A 26,076-nucleotide genomic window follows, 5' to 3' on the forward strand; every position below is an offset into this window, starting at 1 on the left:
TTGACATACTCCTTTTCCTATTTGGAACCAGTCTGTTGTTCCATGTCCAGTTCTAACTGTTGCTTCCTGACCTGCATACAGGTTTCTCAAGAGGCAGGTCAGGTGGTCTGATATTCCCATCTGTTTCAGAATTTTCCACAGTTTATTGTGATCCACACAATCGAAGGCTTTGGCTTAGTCAATAAAGCAGAAATAGATGTTTTTCTGGAACTCTCTTGCTTTTTTGATGATCCAGCAGATATTGGCAATTTGATCTCTGGTTCCTCTGCCTTTTCTAAAACCAGCGTGGACATCTGGAAGTTCTCAGTTCACGTATTGCTGAAGCCTGGCTTGGAGAATTTTGAGCATTACTTTACTAGCGTGTGAGATGAGTGCAATTGTGCGGTAGTTTGAGCATTCTTTGGGATTGCCTTTCTTAGAGATTGGAATGAAAACTGACCTTTTCCAGTCCTGTGGCCACTACTGAGTTTTCCAAATTTGCTGGCATATTGAGTGCAGCACTTTCACAGCATCATCTTTCAGGATTTGAAATAGCTCAACTGGAATTCCATCACTAGGTCCCTCTGATTGATGAACACCCATGTCATAAAGCTTAAAAAGGTTCTTCTATTACCACTAGTATATAACAATTTTTTAAATGTGATTTAACTCAGATAGTGAGGCAAAAGAATTGTGATCCCTTCATTTTACAGGTGAAGAAATAAGGCTCAGCAAGGCAACATTACCTTTCCATTTCTGCAAACCTCATTCTGAACTGATGCTTTAAGTCATAGAAACAGAACAAGGTGGAGAATCTCAAATCCCAAGCAAGTACAGGCACAAAATTTGTGGGTTGGAAATATCAAGCTAAAATTAGCAAAATCTAAGTAAAAGATAAACATAACTATTTCAAAGACATTCCCTCAGCCAGGGAAAGCCAGGGTAAGCTTCCTGTTAGTGAAGTAGCTCATGTCCAAACTGGCAAGCGTGGAGCCTACAGATGGGAAAGCAAATGGTTAGATTCCATAGTGAGAAGATACACTGAGTATCAGCAATCTCTCACCAGCCCTGTCATTACTCTATGAATGGCACGATCCCTCCAAGAGGTGCCTTTATAGACTGGTTTTCATCTTCTTTCACTGTTGTCAAAAATGTTGTCTGTATTCTTGCCATAATATGAGCACCAAGAAAAGAATAGAAGGGAAAGTGTAAGTGATGTAGGGAAAAAGAGAAGATGAGTAAAGTCAAAGTATAAAGTAATTGAATAACTAAGAGACATATTGAAAAGCAGAGCAACAGAAGTATATGGGTTATGATATCAAGTTAAGAAGAAACGTAGAAGTGTGTCCTCCCAACACTATCTAGCTCCAGAAAGATACCATGAAATATAGGAAAAGAATACATGTATAGTGACTTTATCAAAAATTAGTTTTTGATAGAAATTTAAAGCAATTTGTGACTCCCAAATTCTACATATGAAGGTAGATAAAATTGAGACCTGGACTTTCTTTCCCTGGTGGGGATGTAAAAAAATTATGATTATATTAGTTAAAAAATATTCTGGTAGAAACTTCAGATTAATTTATATTTCCTGGCTGTACCACTTACTGTGTGTTGTCATATGTAACCTCTCTGGGCTGAAACATTCTTACCTTTAAGATGGCAATAATGCTGTAGAGTTCTGGATAATGTGAGATATGTGCGTGTTATAGTGTTAGTCGCTCAGTTGTGTCCAATTCTTTGCAACCCCATGGACTGTAGCCTGCCAGACTCCTCTGTCCATGGAATTCTCTAGACAATAATACTGAAATGGGTTGCCATTCCCTTCCTCAGGGGATCTTCCCCATCCAGGAATCGAACCTGGGTCTCCTACGTTGCAGGCACATTCTTTACATCTGAGCCACCAAGGAAGGCCCAGTGTGAGATAATGTACTGGAAGTGTGTGACCTCTGCTGAGCATGTAAGTCCTTGGTAGAAAACTACAACTGTTTCTACTGCTAAAATCTTATCCCTACCTCCAAATATCCCTCCAGCTATATCAGAAGTGTACTTTCTCACTACAGTTTATCACCTATTAGTATTGGGCTGTTGAGCTTCTGTTCCCATGGTAATTTTTAAGAGATTTCTATTTCAGGCAGTGTGGTGAACTAAAACTTTTGTTTACAGCTCGCCTAAGATGGGACTTCCCAGGTGGCTTAGTGGTAAATAATCCACCTGCCAATGCAGGAGACATGGGTATGATCCCTGGGTTGGGAAGATCCCCTGGAGTAGGAAATGGCAACCCCTTCCATTATTCTTGCCTGGAAAATTCCATGAACAGAAGAATCTGGTGGGCTATAATCCATGCGGTTGCAAAGAGTTGGACATGACTGAACACACAGGCAACTAAAATACTAATTTTAAAACAATGTTTTAAGTATTTTAAATAAATATTTTAAAGTAGTTTAGGCTTAAGGCAAAATTGAGCAGAAAGTGCAGAAGATTTCCATACACCTCACACATGCACGGCCTCCCCCTTACAACCATCCTCCACCAGAGTGGTATGTTTGTAACAATCAGTGGCCTACATTGACACATCATCACCCAAAGTCCATAGTTTGCTAGGGTTCATTCTTGGTGCTGTGCATTATATAGGCTTGGGAAAATGTTTAGTGGCACATAAACATCATTATGGTATTATGCAGAATAGTTTCACTGCTCTAAAAATCCTCTGTTCTCCACCTCTTCATCCCTCCCTCTGCTTTAAACCCTGGCAAACTCTGATCTTTTTCTTTTGTTTTTTTAACTGTATCAATAATTTTCTCTTTTCCAGAAAGTCACATAGTTGGAATCGTGTAGTAGGTAATCTGATCAGATTGGCTGCTTTCACTTAGTAATATGCATTGAAAGTTCCTTCATACCTTTTTATGGCTTGATAGCTGATCTCTTTTTTTGTTATTTTTCCATTTGTTTTCACCAAATAATGTTCTGTTGTCTGAATGTGCCACAATTTATCCATTTACCTACTGAAGAATATCTTGGTTGCTTTCAAATTTTTGCATTTATAAATAATGCTGCTATAAACTTTTTGTATAGGTTTTTGTGTGGACATGAATTTGCAGCGCATTTGGGTAAATACCAAAGCATATGATTCCTGGATTATTTGCTAAGAGTATATTTCATTTTGTAAGAAACTGAACTCTCTTCCAGAGTGACTGTACCATTTTGCATTCCCACAGACAATGAATGGGAATTTTGTTGTCTTGCATCCTCATCAGCATCTGGCATTGACAGTTCTGGACCTTGGGCATTCTGATAGGTGTGTAGTGGTATTTCACTGTTGTTATAATTTGCATTGCCTTGATGACATAGAATGTGAAGCATCTTTTGATATGCTTATTTGCCATCTGTATATTTTACTTGGTGAAGTATGTGTTAAGGTCTTTGGCTCATTTTTTAATCAGGTTATTTTCTTCCTATTGAGATTTAAGAGTCCTCTGTATATTTTGGATAGCAGTCCTTTATTGGATGTGTTTTACAAATATTTTCTCCCAGTCTATTTTCTGTTGACATTATCTTTAGCAGAACAGAAACTTTTAATTTTATTCAATTCCAACTTATCAATTATTTCTTTCATACATCCTGCCTCTAGTGTTGGATCTAAAAAGTCTTGGCCATATCCTAGGTCACATAGGTTTTCTGTGTTATCTTCTAGGAGTTTTAAGAGTTTTGCACTCTACATTTAGGTTTGTAATCCATTTTAAGTTAATGTTAGTGAATAATATCTGTGTCTAGATTTATTTTTTTGTATGTGGATGTCCACTTGTTCTATCACCATTTGTTGAAAAAACTGTCTTTGCTCCATTGTATTGCCTTTTCTCCTTTGTCAAAGGTCAGTTGACCATATTTTTGTGGGTCTATTTCCAGACTGTTTACTCTGTTTCATTGATCTCTTTGGCTATTCTTTTGCCAATACCACACTGTGTTTGTTTATAGATTTATAGCAACTCTTGGAGTAGTGTCAGTCAGCTTTGTTCTTCTCCTTCAGTATTGTGTTACCTGTTCTACATCTTTTGCCTCTCCATATAAGCTTTAGAGTCCGCTTGCCAACATCCACAAAATGACTTGCTGGGATTTTGTTGAATCTATAGATCAAGTTAGGAAAAACTGAAATCTTGCCAGTGTTGAATCTTCAAATCCATGAATATGGAATTTTTATCCATTTATTTAGTTCTTTATTTAATAAGAGTTCTGTAGTTTTTCCTTATCTAGACCTTTTATATATCTTGTTAAATTTATCCCTAAAACCTTTAATTTTGAGGATATCAACATAAGTGGTATTGGTTTTCAACTTTAAATTCTACTTATTTGTTGCTGGTGAATGGGAAAGTGATTGACTTCTATATATTACCTTAGATCCTGCAAACTTGCTATAAATCACTTTAGCTTCAGAAGGTTTTTTGTTAGTTATTTTAGATTTTCTGTATAGATGATGATTCAGTCTGTATTGATTCATTTTTTCAGATCGAAATAGGCCTATTCAGACTGTCTATTTATTCTTGTGTGAGCTATGGTAATTTGTGTCTTTCAGAAATGGGTCCATTTCTTCCAGGTAATCAAATCTGTGGAAGAGTTGCTTATGGCATATTTTTATTATTCTTTTAATGTCCATGGGATGTGTAGTGATGTCCACTCTTTTATTTCTGACATTGGTAATTTGTATTCTTTGTTTCTTTGTTTTCTTAGATTTCCTAGCTATTATTGATTTTATTGACTTTTTCAAAGGACTAGCTTTTGGTTTCAGTGCTATTCTCCATTAATTCTTTGTTATCAACTTCATTGATTTCTTCTCTAATTCTTACTATTTCTTTTCTTCTGTTTACTTTGAATTTAATTTTCTCATTTTTTCTCATTTCCTAAAGTAGAAACTTAGATTATTGATTTTAGATCTTTCTTCTTTCCTAAAATCTGTAGAAGGACACGGCAGCCCACTCCAGTATTCTTGCCTGGAGAATCCCATGGGCAGAGGAGCCTGGCAGGCTACAGTACATATGGTCACAAAGAGTCGAATACGACTGAAGTGACTTAGCATGCTTTCCTAAGAAATGCATTCATTACTGTGAATTTCCCTATAAGTATTGCTTTTCCTGCACTTTACAAATTTGATAAGTTTTCATTTCATTTTCACTTAGTTCAGAGTTTCATTTAGTTCAAAATATTTTTTAATTTCTCTTGAGATTATTTCTTTGACCTATGTATGATTAGCAGTGCTGTTTAATCTCCATGTATTGGGGGCCTTTCCGGTTATCTTTCCAGTATTGATTTCTAATATATTTCCACTGAGGTCTAAGAAGACACCTTATATTATTTTTGAGGTTATATTATACTCTTAAAATTAAAAGTATTTTATCTTCTTGGTCAAATGAACTTTTTTTCATTTTGAAACAACACTAATGTTTAATGATATTTAAAAGTCAGACACAAATTAGCAACTGAGCACAGTAAATATTTAGCAAATTTAGGGGTCTTTTGTTTGTTTGTTTTTGCCCAAAAGTCTATTTTGTCTTATGTTACTATGACAACACCAGCTTTCTTTTGGTTAGTTTTTGTGTGTGTGATATCCTTTCACTTTCACCCTTATTTCACCTTTGTAATTTAAGTTTGGCTCTTGGATTTTATTTTGTTTTAATTTAGAAACAATTGTTATATGCTAACTGAGTTATTTAACCATTTATGTGTAATGTAATTACTGATATATTTGAATGAGTATTTTATCTTCTGCTTTCTATTAGCCTGAATACCCTGCATTCTTTTTCTTTACTTTATTTGTTTCATTTTGGACTAAGTACTTCTTTTATTTCTATTATCTTATTTTTACTAATGTGGAAATAATATTATCCATATATATTCATTTTAGTTTTTACTCTGGAAATTTTAACATATTAAGTTAACATCCTCTTTTTGTCTTTCTAGGGAATATAAAAATCATAGGACATTTTAACTTAGCTCAGTTCTAAATTATATATTAACATTTCTCTATTTTACTTGTGACATAATTTAATTTTACAAGATGTTATTGTGCTCTTTATACTGTCAATTTATGTTTGATTTTATCAACATACTTCATATTTATGAATTTTTTTTTCTTGCAACATGGATCTTTCCTTTGAAATTTTCTTATAAAAATATAAAACTCAATAGCTCTTTTTTTTGCCCAGAACTATTTCTGTACTTTGTTTCACCAATTTTACCTTTTGTTTTGCTTCTAGGTACTCACTATAAGCATCTTTCCTAAAGTCAAGGGATCTTATACAGCTGAAAGATTTTCAATATATGGAAAAGAAATAGTTACCAGAGTTGGCTTTCAGTGTATTTTACTATCTTGGAAAATACATTGCTAATACATTGCCTATCATTTCTGAATGATTCAAATTTAATATAGCTTAGTGTGGTAAAGCAAGAATTGAAATAAGAAGCAGAAATTTTGGTCATTACCACTTTAAAATCTCAGTCTTATCAGTTATAAAATGGGAATGATATATTTCTTGCCAATCTGTGAAGCTAAATTATGAAATCCTTTGAGTACTATAAATAAAAAAGATTACTACCATTTCTTGTTTCTGGTGGATACAAACCTTTGAAATGACAATTTTGACATTTGAGCCAAGGTCTCCATGATTTCAAGACTTTTTGTTTCTCTCTCTGCTTTAGAAAATGTTTCTTGGCATAAGGTTTGTTTGTGCTAATTCACATAACAGTTGTCTTAAAATCATAGCCTCAGCCAGGCAAACCTGACACATTATTAGTTCTAGAATATTGTAAGTATTCCTTAAAACTCCTGTACAGCTAAAAAGCAGTAACTGTACACTTGTGATTACTAACTGCATTTCCACTAAAAGAGTCAATCAAAAGAATGGGATAAAAGAACACACAAGCTTAAGCAACATTTCATAAAGCAGCAATGGTTCATTATATAGCTATATATGCCCATTATTGGTAATTCCTTTTAGATTGTGAAATTAAAATTTATCTATGTCAGCAGCTCAGAGTGTGAGATTTGATCCTACTTTCAAGTAGAAAGTTAGCCTGACATCATTTTGTGAATGCTGGCGGAAGATACAAGATTCCTAGGTCAGGGGCAAAGGGCTTTATTATTCACAAGAAGCAGCCTGAGCACTAGACTATTTGTGTTGGTTCCCTTTGCCCCTCAATTTCCATGGGACTAAAATGAAGGCGTCCAGATGGATACTGAGTTCAAGGTAGGTTTAGGTCACAACTGAGAAACTCAGTTTAGGTTTAGGTTGCAACTGAGAAAGTTTAGGAAGATCAAATACTTTATAATGATTTGCAAATTAACTTGCCTTTTGTACTGATGAGAAAACATTATTTTATACTGGACACCCAGCAAATCTACCCTTTGTTTCAGAGGAGACACTGTCACTATCTTCTAAGGCTGTTGGGTATACAAATGTTTTTGAAAAAATATTGCTGTGGTTGTTTGGTCACTAAGTCATGTCCGAGTCTGTGATCTCACAGACTGCAGCAAGCCAGGCTTCTCTGCCCTCCACTATCTCCCAAATTCATGCCCTTTGAGTCAGTGATGCTATCTAGCCATATCATCCTCTGCCACCCTGTTCTTTTCTTGCCCTCAATCTTTTCCAGCTCAGAGTTTTTTTCAGTAAGTTGGCTCTTCGCATCAGGTGACCAAAGTGTTCGAACTTCAGCTTCAAATAGTCTGGAACAAAAGGCTAGTCAGTTAGTGCCAGACTTCAGGGATGTTCAGAAGTGAAGAACTGTCTTACAACAGTACCACCTGGTCAGTTTTAAATGTGAAACCAATGATTTACTTCTCCTTTCCTTATACTAGAATTCAGACTAAAGCCATCCTAGAGACATGGTCAGTCTAACCAAATATTATGTCCTGTTACTATGATTTTGACACAAAATTGTTTTCTTAATTGAAAAACAAATTCAAACACTAAGCTAAACTATTCTAGCTATTTAAGTTTAAAAGGAGAAGACAAAAAAGGAGGCATCAATAAGTTCCAGTGCCTTTAGGTCAAAATATGTTGTTTTATAATTCTTTTGTAGCACAGAAACACATGAAGCTAAAAATTAGTTTTTCAGAGAGTGTAGACAAAAACTATGCTTTAAATAGTAACAAATTTATTTCTTCTCAAGTGTGTGAAAAAACTATTCTTCATAAAGCATTTATGATAGGAAAAGTGTAGCATTATAGATTACTGTGTTTTTTGGCCAACTCATACGTAATTTCCTATGGCTAGAATGCCTATTGTTCTTTTTTATCCCCGTAATTTAACATTTGAATAGGTTTAGAATAAATTTACAAATTCCTCAGAGACAAAATATGGAAAATTTTATTTCAAAATTATTCCTTATTTTCCAAAAGCTATCCACAAGAGAAAAAGAAATTCTGTGTTATTTATTACAGCTGGTATATTAAGACCATTTTAAATGTCACTTATTTCCATATTCAGAAATCTGACATTAAGGGAAATTTCATGGGAAAATATGGCTTCTTGATGAAGTGGAAACACTGTGGGCTTTGGAGTCAGCCAAATGTAGGTTCAAATTTATATGACTCTTACATAAGCTCAAAACTTTAGTTTTATTCTCCAGGAAAAGTGAGGGGGGAGATAATTATAGTTTTCTTCCCAGGATGTTGTGAAGACACAATGAGATACAAGAAGTCCCTAGGGGTACTCTGGTTGCTCAACAAACTACATTCTGCCCTCTTTTCTCCTTAGGCAGCTACCGCATGATGTTAAGAATAGATCTTAGATATCGATTTCTTAGTATAGACATTTACTAAAACTCTTTATCGTATTTTTTACTAGCCTAAGGATAGGGAATTAGTCTTTATGATTTTACTCTAACTACATTCAGAGGTAAATTCACAAATGAAAATGCATTTCTTTCATAAGAAAAAGGAAACACATTATTTTTTAAGGAAGAAAACGGAAATTCAGAAAAGTTAAGTGATTTTCTGAGGATGCAACAGCTAGCTAATGACACTCAAGACCCTTCTGCCAAGTCTATTCTTGTGCCCTATCCACTATATTGCTAAGGCAACTGATGAGTTTAGAGTTGTTTGAGACCAAAGTTGAGTGCTTTCCATGTTCATAGGGGTTAAGAATGCCCACTAATATATTATTTTGAGTTATAGAATCAGACGACAAAAGAGTTTCTTAAGTCTCTACAGAAAAATGTCAGTACTTTGGATCATGTGAATTCTGAGTAAATCTCAGATTTATAACACTAGGTAACAATCAAAAATAGTGTGTATTGTCTTTGGAATTTAATAGCTAATTTTATAAGCAATGCTTAATGACAGTAAACCAGGTTCACTAACTTTTTTTCAGTCAATCTAATTTTATGTTACTCCATCTGTGAAGTGTGTAATATCAATCATAGTTATGATTTTATCAATCATATTTCATTTCTAGAATTGCTACCAGGTTTTGAGCTTCCTAATTTTACTTACCTCTTATTGCTTATTGCCTTTTCTGAACTATTTTATGTATATGGATACGTAATATTTTGTGTGTTTTATCAAATTAAGGATGTTTATTTTTATGCTATATCTGATAATCTACATGATGCAATGGACTGATTCTGTGGTTTGTTTTTTCTGATTCTCACTATTTCCAAGGTGTTTAACGACTTTTGTTATAATTAGTTTGTGTTCTTTAGATCAAAATTAATGGGAAATTTTTAGAGGTGTGAGTTTAACCTGTCCAACTCAGAAAGATTTTTGACTGCTTCAGCCAGTTACTAAAGAGCTCTTTCCCCCCTTACCATGGAGAGATAACTCCTATGCAGTCATTCACTACACTTACAAATTTTCTTTTTGTATTTTTTCTAATTTTTTAACATTTTAATTTCATTATATATATATATATATATATATATATATATATGTATATATATAAGGAGCTTCCCATGTGGTGCTAGTGGTAAAGAACCTGCCAATGCAGGAGACATAAGAGACACAAGTTTGATCCCTGGGTTGGGAAGATCCCCTGAAGTGGGGCACAGCAACCCACTCCATTATTCTTGCCTGGAGAATCCCATGGACAGAGGAGCCTAGTCGGCCTCATTCCATGGGGTCACAAGGAGTCAGAAATAGCTGAAGTGACTTAGCATGTTTCCTCACACAGATATATATTTAAAGTATACAATCTGTTGATTTGGTATATATTTATAGAGACAAATGTGTACAAAACCAAGATAACTATTGTATTCTCATATAGTTACTATTTTGTATGTGTGTAGTGAGAGTACCTAAGAAATTTACTCCTTTAGAAAGTTTTCAGTACTCAGTGCAATATTTTTAACTATAGTTTATTATGTTGTGCAGCAGACCTCTAGAATCACTTTCTTATATTTGTGTTTTGCCATCATTTCTCACTTCTGAGGATTTCTCTACCATTTTTTTTAGCAGCTCAGACTTTCATTTTAAAATACTTTTTGAAGCATTGATGTTACCTAACTTCAAGACTTATTATAAAGGTACATTAACAAAGACAGTATGATATTGGCAAAAGAATATACAAATAGATCAGTGAAACAAAACAGACAGGTGAAAAATAGACACATACAAATATAGTGAACTGGTCTTTGATAAAGAAACAAAGGCAATACAATGGAGAAAAAAGTCTGTGCCAACTGTTGTTGCTAGAACAACTAAACTTCCACATGCAAAATTAAAAGAAAAAATATAAAGAGTAGGAGTACTTTCACAAAAATTAACTCAAAATGGATCACAGACATAAATGCAAAACTAAAAACTCCTAGGAGATAACATATTAGAAATCTAGGTGACCTTGAATTTGGTGGAAACCATTTAGATATAACATCAAATGCAAGATCCAGGAAATAAAAATAATGAAAAACTTCTGCTCTATAGAAGACACTATGAAAAGCATGAGAAAGCAAGTCACAGACTGGGAGAAAGCATTTGCCAAAGATATCTGACAGTTATCCAAAATGGACCAAAAAGTTTCAAAACTCAACAATAAGAAACCAACCAACCTGATTTTAAAAAAGAATAAGAAAAAATTAAAACAACACCGGGACAAGACCACACACCTACTAGAATGGCCTAGATCCAGAGCACTGAAAGCATCCAGGAAGACACACAAACTCATGAAGCTCCACAGATCACTAAGTATATAAATAGTTTAAAGTTAAAGTTAATTTATACGGAAGGCCTGTAATCTCTACCTTGACTTCTATGCCAGGAGTACATCAGCAAGCTTTCCATGAATAGAGGCCATGATTCATTTACAAATGCAGTTCTGCTACGTAAAATAAGTTCTGTCTTTCTAGGATAATATAATAAAGAAAAAAATCTTTCACTAATGAGTATCCATTTAGAAAATTCTTAAATCTTCGCCAGGCAATGGGATACCTGCTTAGGTTATTACTAGTGGAAAACAATAAGGCTGGGTCCAGGTTTATTAGTCTTTTATATGTTGTCAATGAAATTGTAAAAGAAAGTTATTTTTACTTATAAATTTGTTCTATAATGCAAGCAATACTTTTTAACACATATTCAGTATTTCATATGATGTTATCTCTACCTCTAACAGAAGTATATCTATATTCTTAAGTTTGGGAAATATTGAAATCATCAGATGCAGAAAATGATTAATCAATGAGAAACATATTGGAATGTATTGTTATTGTTGTTCAACCACTAAGCCATGTCTGACAGTTTGCAACCCCATGAATTGCAGCACACCAGACTTCTCTGTTCATCACTATCTCCCTGAGTTTGCTCAAACTCATGTCCATTGAGTCAGTGATGCCATACAACCATTTCATCCTCTGTTGCCCCCTTTTCCTTCTGCCCTCAATTTTTCCCACCACAAGGATCTTTTCCAATGACTCGGCTCTTCATATCAACTGGCCATACTATTGGAGCTTCAGCTTTAGCATCAGTCCTTCCAATGAATATTCAGCACTGATTTCCTTTAGGATTGACTGGTTTGATCTCCTTGCAGTCCAAGGGACTCTCAAGAGTCTTCTCCAACACCACAGTTTGAAGGCATCCATTCTTTGGTGCTCAGCCTTCTTTATGGTCCAGCTCTTAATCCGTACGTGACTACTGGAGAAACCATAGCTCTAACTACATGGACCACTGTTGGCAAAGTGATTTCTCTGCTTTTTAATACACTCTCTAGGTTTGTCATGGCTTTCTTCCAAGGAACAAGTGTGTCTTAATTTCATGGTTACAGTCACCATCTGCAGTGATTTGGGAGCCCAAGAAAATAAAGTCTGTCACTGTTTCCATTGTTTTCCGATCTATTTGCCAGGAATTGATGGGACCGGATGTCATGATCTTCATTTTTTAAATGTTGAGTTTTAAGTCAGGTTTTTCACTCTCCTCTTTCACCTTCATCAAAAGGCTCTTTCAGTCTTCTTCACTTTCTGCTGTTAAAGTGGTATCCTCTGCATATCTGAGGTTGTTGATATTTCTCCTGGCAGTCTTGATTCCAGCTTATGATTCATCCAGCCCTGCATTTCTCATGATGTGCTCTCTATATATGTTAAATATGCAGAGTGACAATATACAGCCTTGACGTACTCCTTTTCCAATTTTGAACCAGTTCATTATTCCTTGTCTGTTTCTAACTGTTGCTTCTTGTCCTGCATACAGGTTTCTCAGGAGGCAGGTAAGGTGGTCTGGTATTCCCATCTCTTTAAGAATTTTCCACAGGTTGTTGTAAGAGGCTTTAGCATAGTCAATAAAGCAGAGGTAGATGTTCTTTGGAATTCCCTTGCTTTTTTAATGATCCAGCGGATGTTGGCAATTTGATCTCTGGTTTCTCTGTCTTTTCTAAATCCAGCTTGTATATCTGGAAGTTTTTGGCTCATCTACCATGGAATCCTGTCTTGAGGGATTTGGGGCATAATCTTGTTGGCATATGAAATGAGTGCAATTGTACAGTAATTTGAACACTCCTTGGCATTGCCTTTCTTTGAGATTGAAATGAAAACTGACATTTTCTAGTCCTGTGGCAACTGCTGAGTTTTCCCAATTTGCTGGCATATTGAGTGCAGCACTTTCACAGCATCATCTTTTAAGATTTGAAATAACTCAACTGGAATTCTGTCACCTCCACTAGCTTTGTTTGTAGTAATGCTTTCTAAGGCCTACTTGACTTCACACTCCAGTATGTCTGGCTCTAGATGAATGACCACATCATTGTGGTTAATGGGGTCATTAAGAGCTTTTTTGTTCAGTTACTACGTGTATTCTTGCCACCTTTTCTTAATCTCTTCTGCTTCTGTTAGGTCTTTGCTGTTTTTGTCCTTTATTGTGCCTATTTTTGTATGAAATGTTCTGTTTGTATCTCCAATTTTCTTAAAGAGATCTCAAGTCTTTCCCATTCTATTGTTTTCCTCTGTTTCTTTGCATTGGTCACTTAAGAAGCTTTCTTATCTCTCCTTGCTGTTCTCTGGAAGTCTACATTCATATCTTTGCCTTTCTCTTTTGCCTTTCTCTTCTTTTTTTTTTCTCAGCTATTTGTAAGGCCTCCTCAGTCAACCACTTCGCCTTTTTGCATTTCTTTTTCTTGGGGATGGTTTTGGTCATCACCTCCTACACAATGTTACAAACTTATGTCCATAGTTCTTCAGGCACTCTGTCTACCAGATCTAGTCCCTTGAATCTATTCATCACCTCCAATGTATAATCATAAAGGGTTTGATTTAGATCATACTTGAATGCCCTAGTGGTTTTCCTTACTTTCTTCAATTTGAGCCTAAATTTTGCAATAAGGAGCTAGTGATCTGAGCCACAATCTGCTCCAGGTCTTGCTTTTGCTCACTGCATACAGCTTCTCCATCTTTGCCTGCGAAGAATATAATCAATCTGATTTCAGTGTTGACCATCTGGTGATGTCCATGTGTAGAATCATCTCTTGTATTGTTGGTAGAGGGGCTTTACTATGAGCAGTGTGCTTTCTTGGCAAAACTCTGTTGGCCTATGCCCTGCTTCATTTTGTTCTCCAAGGCCAAGCTTGCCTGTTATTCTGGTTATCTCTTGACTTCCTGCTTTTGTATTCCAGTCCCTTATGATGGAAAGCACATATGCATTAGAGTACTTCTGTTTTATAGCTAGTCAAAAACAATGATTACAAAGAAAATTAACCATCTAGTTGGCCCTCAATTAATCAATATACATGAATTAGAGATGTCTTTTTACCAAAGAGTAGGAACTTTTAGATATAACAGGGAACTGAAGTCTAAACTATATAAAAAAAAAAAGTAGGCACGAATATTTATGTAGCCATTATAACCATGTTATTTTGAAAGCCAACCTACTTACATCATCAGTTTCATCATTATTCTATTGGGTGGGCCCTGGTTTGGATGACCTACTATATTAACACTCCCTGAGGGAGTCTAGGTTGGATAGAGGAATATTTTCCAAGGATAATTAAATTGAGAGAGTGAAACAGGAGAGAATCATGTCAATGGAACCTCCTTCATGGTTATTACTGAGCAATTGCTGAAGTTATTTGAAATAACTTCAAATCAATTAGGACTGTGTACCCTGCTTATCTTTTGGAAATTAATTCTTCTGCATTAAAGACACACTAAGAGCCTCATTTATTATGACATAAAATGCATTTTAAAAACACTTGTTGCAGACTTAGATTTCTGGAAAGAGGGACTTCCTAGACTGTCCCAGAAAATTGTTCAGTCTAGTTCTGTGGTTAATCCTGGAATCTTCCCCACTGACAGCCATCCCCTGGAACCTCGATCTTAGCGTGGATTTAGAAACTTGTACGGATAGTCCCACCTGCAGGGTAGGTAAGTCTTAGCTTGTGACAGTTGAGAGAACATCAAAACTATGCATAACAGAGCTGATTTCACTTAAAGAAAAATGGCTTCAGTTATTAAATACATACTAAATGTGTGACCTTATATATATTTTCTTATTTTATATTGTTATTATATCCATTTTAAGAGGAGAACACTGAGGCAGAGACAGCATAAATAATTTGCCCAACATGACACATAGTAAGTGAAAGGTCAGCTGACTAAGTGCAAATTAGTTGTTAGGTAGATGGAAAGATGGGTAATGTGTAGCTTTGCTTTACGAACTGGATTACTTTGTAATTATTTTCTTATATATGGTAGATCCAGGGCCTCTTCTAGTGGAAAAATCAATGGTGTGCTTGATTCATGAGAAACAGTAGAAAGGAATCTTAGACAATGGCTGTGGGGTCGTTCTAAAAACAGTATCCTGTTGATACTTTTATTAGCATCACTTAGATATGGGTACATCTGCCAGTGCCGTGGCCGAGAAGGATCAGTGCTACTGATTTACCCTTTCTCCTCAGGCTCCAATAGAGCTTGGCACAGCGCTGTTAACAGATTCTGGCATTTAAAACTTTGATATTTTGTTCGTCATGGGTTTTCGTGCTAATTTTGCTTTTAAAATATTATTTATCTTGATGACTGATTTTTTGGCACTCCCTTAAATTTTGTGCCTAAGGCAAGTGTCTCATTTGCCTCACTTGCCTTATCCTAGCCTCAGCCCTGGTTAACAGCGGACATGGAGACACATTATATGTTAACAAACCTGCTATTTTCTTGAGTTCTGTGGCTCTCACAAAGGAAACCAAAGAACCACTCTTCATGTAGTATTTGGTACTCTACTATAAAGACATTAATGAGGAGGTACCGCTCAACTGAACAACACAGATGGGAAAACATATCCTATAAATTGAGTACAGAATGCGTAATTGTTTAATAAGCACAACTCTATCCACTTTGTAGAAGAGTGATTCTGTTATTCTAGAAGGATTTACTTAAAGCTAGCAGTAACATAGTATTAAAATTATATCTTAAAAAAATCCATGTATTTTAAACTGTATAATTTAGTAACTCTTCTTTTTCTTTGCTTTTATAAATTCAACACCCCCAAACAGATGAATTTTGAAAATTAATTCAAATGTCAGAAACTAGCAAGTATTTTTTTATCCTAGTACGTTTTTGCCTTCTCTGCCATAAAATATAGTGAAATATGTAAAGGAGTGGTTAGTGCTGCAATTAGCCTTTGACCCTTACATATAGTTTGGCTCTGTTCCCAAGATTTCTGTTTTTAAGCTCTCAGACTAACAGTCCTCCTCTTTGTTCATACAATCATTTTTCCTTAGTGATCAATTACATATATATTTAAATATATTTTAAAAGAATAGAAATGTTGCTTGTCATACACAAATGGCTCTTAGAGAATTATTGGTTTCATGCCAGTGCTGTCAACTTTCCAACAACAGACTGGATTGGTTAAGGAAGAAGCCATAAACAGCCTATCAACAAGTATTTATACAGATGTTAATGAATTTAAAATTGTTTATGCCAAACTCCAATTTTATTCACCCTTTATTTGTGAGGTATGATGCAATAACTGCTCTTAACAAACACATGCAGACCACTTATTTTATAATGTAAATCATATTTTTTACTATTCCTAGCATAAGATACATAGAATCAGCCATTTATCAAAGTTACCAAAAATATTTCTGTCATATGAAACATTTTGCTCAGCATGCCACCATGTCCTCCAAAAGCTTTTGGTAAAGAAATGAACTCATCTCCACCCATGAAACCAATAGTATTTTATTATTATATTACTGAGAAAGGCTATCAAAAGAAAAGAAAATAGTCATGGGAAAGTTGCCATAGGTATTAAAAATATAAATCATTAGCTTCTTTTTGTGTGTCCCAAATGATAATTGAATCCTAATCTCCCTCTGTATAGGATACTATGCTATATTGAAAATTTAGGAAACTGATTAATTTGAGGCATATGAGTAATAAACACTTATTTTGCTTTTCATGAAGAAAAAATATTTTCATTAATTTAAAAAAAAAGAATTTCTTTTGGAGAATTTTTTAAAGCTGAACTGCTTTTCTCTAGGATTGTGTACATTGTCAACATTTTATAAAGTAGCCATTTACAAATATATATATATATATATATATATACATACACACACATTGTTTTTACTTTGCTACCTTGATTGTCAGTTTTATCCCAATCTAATTGCAACTTTCAGAGCTAAAGTTTCTATTATAATAATAAAGTTAATCACATTTAGACATGCGTTATGCTCCACAATACACAGATTTGTCTGCATGCTAAAAATCTAAATTCCATTTCTCAGAGAACATTAATCAACTATGACAATCATTCCTTAATCTTACCAATATTTATTGAACATCATCCTACTATGTATCACTTATAAAATGTATATTCTAGTAGATAAAACTGACACATGAATAGAAGAGTAAAGTGTGATGTAATAAATGCTATTGTGAGGTCTCTATATTATCCATGGAGGACATCTCTAACCTAGTTTGAATAAGGAATGAAGTGTTGAAAGGTCAGGAGCTTACTCTGAAGAATGTAAATTCCAAAGTAAGACCTGAAGTAAGAACACCATTGGTGAAGTATATAATCCCAAACACAATGTCTATAGGCAAACGAGATCATTTTGATTAATTATAATACATCTGGGTGGTTGAGGGAGGAACTTATTAGATGTGTCTGAAGGGATAAGGAATGCCATGCAAAATGTTTTGAACATTACCCAGACACAGTAGAGAACCAAGAATTCAACCTATGAAAGTGCAAATTAAATAGGTACTTTAGAAAGATCATTTGCAGTATGGAGATATATAAGTGGGAACAAGGTCAAAAGCAAAAAGACCAGTGAGAATGCTGTTACAGTAACTGAGAAGAGATGATAGTGGGCCGAATTACAATAGTGACAATGCAAACACCAGAGATTTGACAGAAAGAAGAGAATTTAGGAGGTAAAATCTGCAGTTAAAATGTGAGGAAGAATACTGGTTCAGTACAACACTCAGGTTTCTGAGTTTTACACTGACAATGATGGTAGAATTATAGGAACTTGGAAAAGGTGGGATAAAACTTGAGTGTAGCTTTTTACGTAATCTGTTTAAATTGTCTGTAGTAGAGAGGCTTTGGATAAATACATTTCAGAAAGTGAGAGAAAACTTGAAGGAATATCCTCTGACAGGAAACTTATAATCAAAGAATAAGATGGGGCTAGGACACTCACCAGAGAAGAATGCTGAGACTAGAAGAGATACCACAGGAAGAGGAACCCTTGAAGGAAACTGAGGTTTAGACAGTAGCGCAGAGAAAAACAGGACAAGTGTGACTAAGCAAGAGTTGGAGGAAATAAGCCTTTTGAGAAGGAAGAAGTGGACAATGTATAATATTAGAGGAGTCAGTAAGAACTTTAAAAAGTGCGGAAGATTAGCAGTGTTGTATTAATGATCTCGGTGTGAACAGTTTCAGTGAAACGGTACAGGTAGGAAGCCATACTGCAGTGAGCTGAGGCACACGCGTCAGTCAGGCAACAGAGACTCACTCCTGTTCAAAATGGAGCAGTGGAGAGAGGGAAGGAGCCAGGTAGTGAGAAAACTGGCAGGGAGACTAGACCTAGTTCTAGATTAGATGTCTTTACATAAGGAGTGAGCAGCCAAGGGCAACTCCAGAATATCTGGTCTGAATGACCTGGGGAGTCAGGATAAAAAGCAGACTTACTAGGATGATGATAAAAACATGCTGTGATTCTGAAGTTCAGTTGGATCTGAGAACAGGAATAAAATAGAGGTTGGTGATATCCAGTCCTCTAAGCTGCCACCCCCTTGAAGCAATAAACAATGTGTATTTAGTTATCTCGGCTTCCCTTGTAGCTCAGTTGATAAAGAATCTGCCTCCAATTCAGGAGACCTGGGTTTGATCCCTGGGTCAGGAATATCCTCTGGAGAAGGGAATGGCAACCCACTCCAATTTTCTTTCCTGGAAATATCATGGACAGAGGAGCTTGGCAGGCTACAGTCCATGGGGTGGCAAGAGTTGGACATGACTTAGCAACTAAACCACCACCATACCATCTAGTTATCCAGTTGACTGTCATCAAAGGCCAGCACAGCATTAGGCATGGAATGAGGTGGTGAGGGTAGGGTACTCCTAAATTCTATAGAATGACAAGCATCAACATCTGAGGGAATATATGTAAAGGAGCCAGAAAGGAAGCCCTTGAAGTCTGATGTTCCAAAGTCTCACAGAGAAGAGAGTTTTAAGACAAAGAAAATGTTCTGTGTAGTTGAATTCAGTAGAGAGACCAATGAAGATAAGGAATAAATGTGCTTGGTAGATAAGATGGTTTAAGGTCCTCATTGTAGGGATAATCTCAATTTGACAAAATTGGATTTCAGTAAATTAAGGAGGGAATGAAAAGGGAAGACAAAGTAGACTGAGAGAGTTAGAGTTCTCTTAATGGAATTTTGTTAACCAATGTATTTTAGTGTGAAAGACAAAATATTAGAAGAGTGTAGAATTTGTCCCTGAAATCTTAGTTATCATTTTATATTTATCAAATTGGAAGATAAACCTATAAATTACGAGAGGAAAAAGGTTTATAGTTTAGAAAATATTTAACAAGTAGATAAATTTGTATGCCTAGAGAAAAATTTTCCCCTTTTGAAAATAGAGTAGAAATTAAAATCAAACAATGGGCAGGAGAAAATATTTGCACCAGTGGTAACAGATAAAGGATTTTGAATGGTCAGTTGAAAGCAAAAATGGAAATACTAGAATCCAGCAGATAGTTGGGAAGAACAAGAACGATACTTTATACTTTATATTATTGATAAGAAATCGTATGGAACCACTTTAAATTTTGCTAACAGTAGAAATATATAGATTAAGACTGTATTAGACAATATTTTTATCAAAGTATCAACAGCTTTAAAATATGTAATATCCCAATGCTGGCTAGAGACTTAATGAAATGATTAACCTCCTATCAGTTCAGTTCAGTTCAGTCGCTCAGTTGTGTCCGACTCTTTGAGACCCCGTGAACCACAGCATGCCAGGCCTCCCTGTCCATCACCAAATACCAGAGTCCACCCAAACCCATTTCTATTGAGTAGGTGATGCCATCCAGCCATCTCATCCTCTGTCGTCCCCTTCTCCTCCTGCCCTCAATCTTTCCCAGCATCAGGGTCTTCTCAAATGAGTCAGCTCTTTGCATCAAGTGGCCAAAGAATTGGAGTTTCAGCTGTAACATCAGTCCTTCCAATGAACACCCAGGACTGATATCCTTTAGGATGGACTGGTTGGATCTCCTTGCAGTCCAAGGGACTCTCAAGAGTCTTCTCCAACCACAGTTCAAAAGTATCAATTCTTTGGTGCTCATATAGTTTGTGGTAAATTGGTAAATGTTTTGTAAACTACTTGACGATATAGATTATACCATGTTCCTCAAAATATTCATAAATTCAGACATGTTATCTTTAATTCCACCTTAAAAATGGATTAAATAGAATAATTAAAAACCTTCATGTAACAAGTTGGTACATCATAGGGTATAACCCCTAAAAGCACTTTCAGGTTTAGATTTCCATTACATAGAATTCATTTGTTATAGTACTAATGGAAAAAATTCTATAAAACAAATCTATGAAAAAAAGAAATACAAAGAAATGCATTAAAAGTGTTATTCAGTGGCTAGCTTTGAATAGTGGGCTTTTTGTAGATTTTCTTTTCTTTGACTTTTTACTTTTCAGTATTTTTAAGGTTAACTATTGTGAAAATGTGTTATTTTTATAGTAAAAGAGTTTAACAATTTATAAATAAATAGTTTAACAATTTTAAATAAAATTAGTAGAATGTGTGTCCTGAAGTAAAAACAGCATATATAGACTGTAGTAACTAGGGGAGAGCATGGATCAAAAAGAGAACTTTTGTCTCAGGATGATGGTACAAGAAATTAACAAGGACCTAGAAAAATAGGAAAGAACAGTAGGTAGGTAGTAGATTGCATTTTGCAGGCGGAAAGGTGTTTCTTCTAAAATCAAAAGGATTTATTGTGAAGTCTAGCCAGAAAAATGCCATAAAAACATCTACTCTGCTTTACTGACTATGCCAACATAGTCATAGTTTGTCAACAAACTGTGGAAAATTCTTAAAGAGATGGGAATACCAGACCACCTGACCTGCCTCCTGAGAAACCTGTATGCAGGACAAGAGGCAACATTTAGAACCGGATATGGAACAGCAGACTGGTTCCAAATCAAGAAAGGAATAGATCAAGGCTGTATATTGTCACCCTGCTTGTTTAAGTTATATACAGAGTACATCATGAGAAATGCCAGGCTGCATGAAGCACAAGCTGGAATCAAGATTGCCGGGAGAAATATCAATAACCTCAGATATGCAGATGACACCACCCTTATGGAAGAAAGTGAAGAACTAAAGAGCCTCTTGGTGAAAGTGAAAGAGGAGAGTGAAGAAGTTGGCTTAAAACTCAACATTCAGAAAACTAAGATCATGGCATCTGGTCCCATCACTTCATGGCAAACAGATAGGGAAGCAGTGGAAACAGAGACACTTTATTTTTGGGGGGCTCGAAAATCACTGCAAATGGTGGCTGTAGCCATGAAATTAAAAGACACTTGCTCCTTGGAAGAAAAGCTATGACCAACCTAGGTAGCGTATTAAAAAGCAGAGACATTACTTTGCCAACAAAGGTTCATCCAGTCAAAGCTATGGTTTTTCCAGTAGTCATGTATGGGTGTGAGAGTTGGACTATAAAGGAAGCTGAGCACCGAAGAATTGATGCTTTTGAACTGTGGTGTTGGAGAAGATTCTTGAGAGTCCCTTGGACTGCAAGGAGATCCAACCAGTCCATCCTAAAGGAAATCAGTCCTAAATACTCATTGGAAGGGACTGATTGCTAAAGCTGAAACTCCAGTACTCCAACTCAAACTGACTCATTTGAAAAGACCCTGATGCTGGGAAAGATTGAAGGCAGGAGGAGAAGGGGACGACAGAGGATAAGATGGTTGGATGGTATCACTGACTTGATGGACATGAGTTTGAGCAAGCTCTGGGAGTTGGTGATGGACAGGAAAGCCTGGCGTGCTGCAGTCCATGGGGTCGTAAAGAGTCAGACACGACTGAGCAACTGAACTGAACTAGAAAATGATAAAGGTCTGTAAGTAAACCTGGTCACCCTTATTCTTCCTAAACAAAATGCTAAAATCAAGTTTCACGAAGTAAATCCTACTTTCTCCTCAGTGACAGGGGTAATCCTGAAATGGTATAGCAAAAGTCATTTGCCAGAATCATTTCCTGCAGCATTTGAATGGCAGTATGCTTGGATATATCCAGCCAATGTCACCACTATGCTAGTTCTCTTTTTACACTGAATTCATGCCACTCTACCAATCCATGCCTTCAGGTTAAAAGAATATGAGTTGGACTCTTACAGTGAAATCTGTAATCTTTACTCGGGAATGATTGTTGAGAAACTGGACTGAGTCTGATGTAAAACCACTTAGGGTTTATGGAGTCTTATTGCAGAATTGAGGAAAACTTTTCAGAATGAGCACTTTAAAAAGGGGCTATTGCAAGTATATGTCCCTATTTTCAAAAGCAGAAAGACGCAAAGATTATTTTTAGCTAAAAGTACACTTGCTACATATCAAGAGTAGGTAAAGTTCCAATTGTGGGTTCAGTTGATTATCAGGGTCACTGATTCCTCTCTGTCATTCCTTTCTGTCATTGCACTCATGGGTTCACCATTTGTTCTGATCAACCAAGAAAGGCAGATAAAACACTGGGACTCTGCTGGAAAAGAAAAGTGCTTAGTGCAGTAACTGGGGTGGCAAGCCCAAATCTTCCCTTTGTTTGAGTCTCTTTTTTAGTTTCTGTATAAAGAAGGCCATTTATTAAAATGGTTTCTGCTCATGAATTCAGTGGCCAGCCTTTGAATGCAGAGTAATTGTTCCTTCAGTACAGCAACTATGGAGAAAGTGAAAATGAAAGTCACTCAGTCGTGTCAGACTCTGTGACCCCATGGAGTGTTTGGTCCATGGAATTCTCCAGGCCAGAATACTGAAGTGAGTAGCCTTTCCCTTCTCCAGGGGATCATCCCAAGCCAGGGATCGAACCCAGGTCTCCCGTGTTGCAGGCGGATTCTTTACCAGCTGAGCCACAAGGGAAGCCCAAGAATACTGGAGTGAGTAGCCTATCCCTTCTCCAGGGGATCTTCCTGACCCAGGAATGAAACCGGGGTCTCCTGCATTGCAGGCGGATTCTTTACCAACTGAGCTGTCGGGGAATCCCTGCAACTATGGAGGGAGTGGCTTAAATTCAGGAAGCCCAGGTGGTGCTAAAGAATCTACCAACAGATACAAGGTTTCATCCCTGGGTCGGGAAGATCCCCTGGAGGAGGAAATGGCAACCCACTCCAGTATGCATGCCTGGATTAGGCCATGGACAGAGGAACCTGGCTACGGTCCATAAGGTCACAAAGAGTAGGACACGACCGAAGGAACTTAGCATGCATGCAGGAAACAAGGGATATGACCATTTTAGAAAGGCAAGATGTCATGAGAAGTTAACAGGAAGTTAAGTAATGTAATTTAGAGAAATAAACATCTTGCCTTGTAGCTTTTCTTTTTTTTTTTTTTTTTTTTTTTTTTGGGAAAATAAACTTATAATTGTTTATTGATCTAATGAATAGACCACTTTTTAAAATGGAAATATAGTTGAGGTACAATATTATATAAGTTACAGGGTTACAATATAGTGATTTGCAATTTTTTTTTTTTTTAAATTTTTATTAGTTGGAGGCTAATTACTTTACATCATTACAGTAGTTTTTGTTATACATTGATATGAATTAGCCATGGATTTACATGTATTCCCCATCCCAGTCCCCCCTCCCACCTCCCTCTCCACCTCATCCCTCTGGGTCTTCCCAGTGCACCAGGCCCGAGCACTTGTCTCATGTACCCAACCTGAGCTGGTTATCCGTTTCACCCTAGATAATACACATGTTTCAATGCTGTTCTCCTGAAACATCCCACCCTTGCCTTCTCCCAGAGTCCACAAGTCTGTTCCATACATCTGAGTCTCTTTTTCTGTTTTGCATATAGGGTTATCGTTACCATCTTTCTAAAGTCCATATATATGTGTTAGTATACTGTAATGGTCTTTATCTTTCTGGCTTACTTTGCTCTGTATAATGGGCTCCAGTTTCATCCATCTCATTAGAAGCGATTCAAATGAATTCTTTTTAATGGCTGAGTAATATTCCATGGTGTATATGTACCACAGCTTCCTCATCCATTCGTCTGCTGATGGGCATCTGGGTTGCTTCCATGTCCTGGCTATTATAAACAGTGCTGCGATGAACATTGGGGTGCATGTGGCTCTTTCAGATCTGGTTTCCTTGGTGTGTATGCCCAGAAGTGGGATTGCTGGGTCATATGGCAGTTCTATTTCCAGCTTTTTAAGAAATCTCCACACTGTTTTCCATAGTGGCTGTACTAATTTGCATTCCCACCAACAGTGTAAGAGGGTTCCCTTTTCTCCACACCCTCTCCAGCATTTATTGCTTGTAGACTTTTGGATAGCAGCCATCCTGACTGGCGTATAATGGTACCTCATTGTGGTTTTGATTTGCATTTCTCTGATAATGAGTGATGTTGAGCATCTTTTCATGTGTTTGTTAGCCATCTGTATGTCTTGAGAACCGAACCTTGTATCTCTTTGGACTGAAAACTAGTCATTTCATTAGTACCACAGCAAATCTTAAGAAAAAAAAAAAAAAGACATGATAAATGTATCGCCTTAACATAGTCAAAACAATAGATGCTGAGTGTGTATACATGTGTGAATGTGTCACTGCCCATGCACCTAGCATTCAAAATAAGCTTCACAGCACGCCTCATTTGTCCTCCAAACAACATGCAGATAAAAGATGACTTTCTATGTTTGAATATCTATAGTGAAAGAATCGTTCATCTGTTAAGACGTGCCTGACTCTTTGCAACCCCATGGACTGCTGCACGCCAGGCTTCCCTGTCCGTGGCTGTCTCTCAGAGTTTAGTCAGACTCATGTTCATCGAGTCAGTGATGCCATCCAACCATCTCATCCTCTGTCATCCCCTTGCCCTTCTGCCCTCAATCTTTCCCAGAATCAGGAGTCTTTTCCAATGAGTTGGCTCTTCGTATCAGGTGGCCAAAGTATTAGAGCTTCACCACCAGTCCTTCCAATGGAATATTCCGGGTTGATTTCCTTTAGGATTTATTAGTTTGATCTCCTTGCTGTCAAAGGACTCTCAAGCATCTTCTCCAGCACCACAATTTGAAAGCATCAATTTTTGGTGCTCAGCCTTCTTTATGGTCCAGTGTTCACATCCATACATGACTACTGGAAAAACCATAGTTTTAAATACAGACCTTTGTCAGCAAAGTGATGTCTCTGCTTTTTAATATGCTGTCTAGGTTTGTCATAGGTTTCCTTTCAAGGAGTCAGCGTCTTTTAATTTTATGGCAGCAGTCACCATCTGCAATGCTTTTGGAGCCCAAGAAAATAAAATCTGTCACTGTTTCCACTTTTCCCCCATCTATTTGCCATGAAGTGATGGGACTGGATGCCATGATCTTAGTTTTCTGAATGTTGAGTTTTAAGCTAGGTGAAGCCAATTGAAAAAATAGTTCAAATTAATAAACTGACATTTTAAATACCAGATTTTAAATTGTAGATTTCTTGTGAGTTTAATTACCATGAGTTAGTTTCAGTAGATACCCCTTCTCTGGGGTACTGTCAGTGAACCCTACAAAGCTAAAATGTCCCTAAACATTGTGATGGCACCAAAAAAGAAGTCATCTAAAAAATCAAGTCTATGGAGAAGTGCTCTAGAACAACAGCTCTTCATTGTAACTCAAGTGTGTGGCATTGATGTGGCAGCAATGTCTGCAGATCCTTTTTTTTTTTTAATAATATGAACACATATACTATATTTAAGTGTAGCTATAAAGGTTGGATTTTTCTTTTTATTTTTTAACTATTTTATTTTCCTTTATATTTGTTACCTTGTATTCTCACCTGGTGTAATATCTCCTTTTGCATAGTTTCCATACTCATCTTCATTGTTACCCTTTCCCCTCTCCATTTTTGAAATCATTGCAATGGCATTAGCACAGGTTTCCTAAACCTAATATAAATGATTTTCCTA

General features: G+C 36.3%; 1 protein-coding gene across 4 annotated transcripts in view; it reads left to right on the plus strand.

The window, feature by feature from the left end:
- The window catches only part of LRRIQ1 (leucine rich repeats and IQ motif containing 1), a 210,896-nt gene that overhangs the window by 153,060 nt on the left and 31,760 nt on the right, over positions 1-26,076 (plus strand). The window lies entirely within an intron of this gene.

This window comes from Odocoileus virginianus, chromosome 24, assembly GCF_023699985.2.
Source record: "Odocoileus virginianus isolate 20LAN1187 ecotype Illinois chromosome 24, Ovbor_1.2, whole genome shotgun sequence".
Taxonomy (NCBI): domain Eukaryota; kingdom Metazoa; phylum Chordata; class Mammalia; order Artiodactyla; family Cervidae; genus Odocoileus; species Odocoileus virginianus.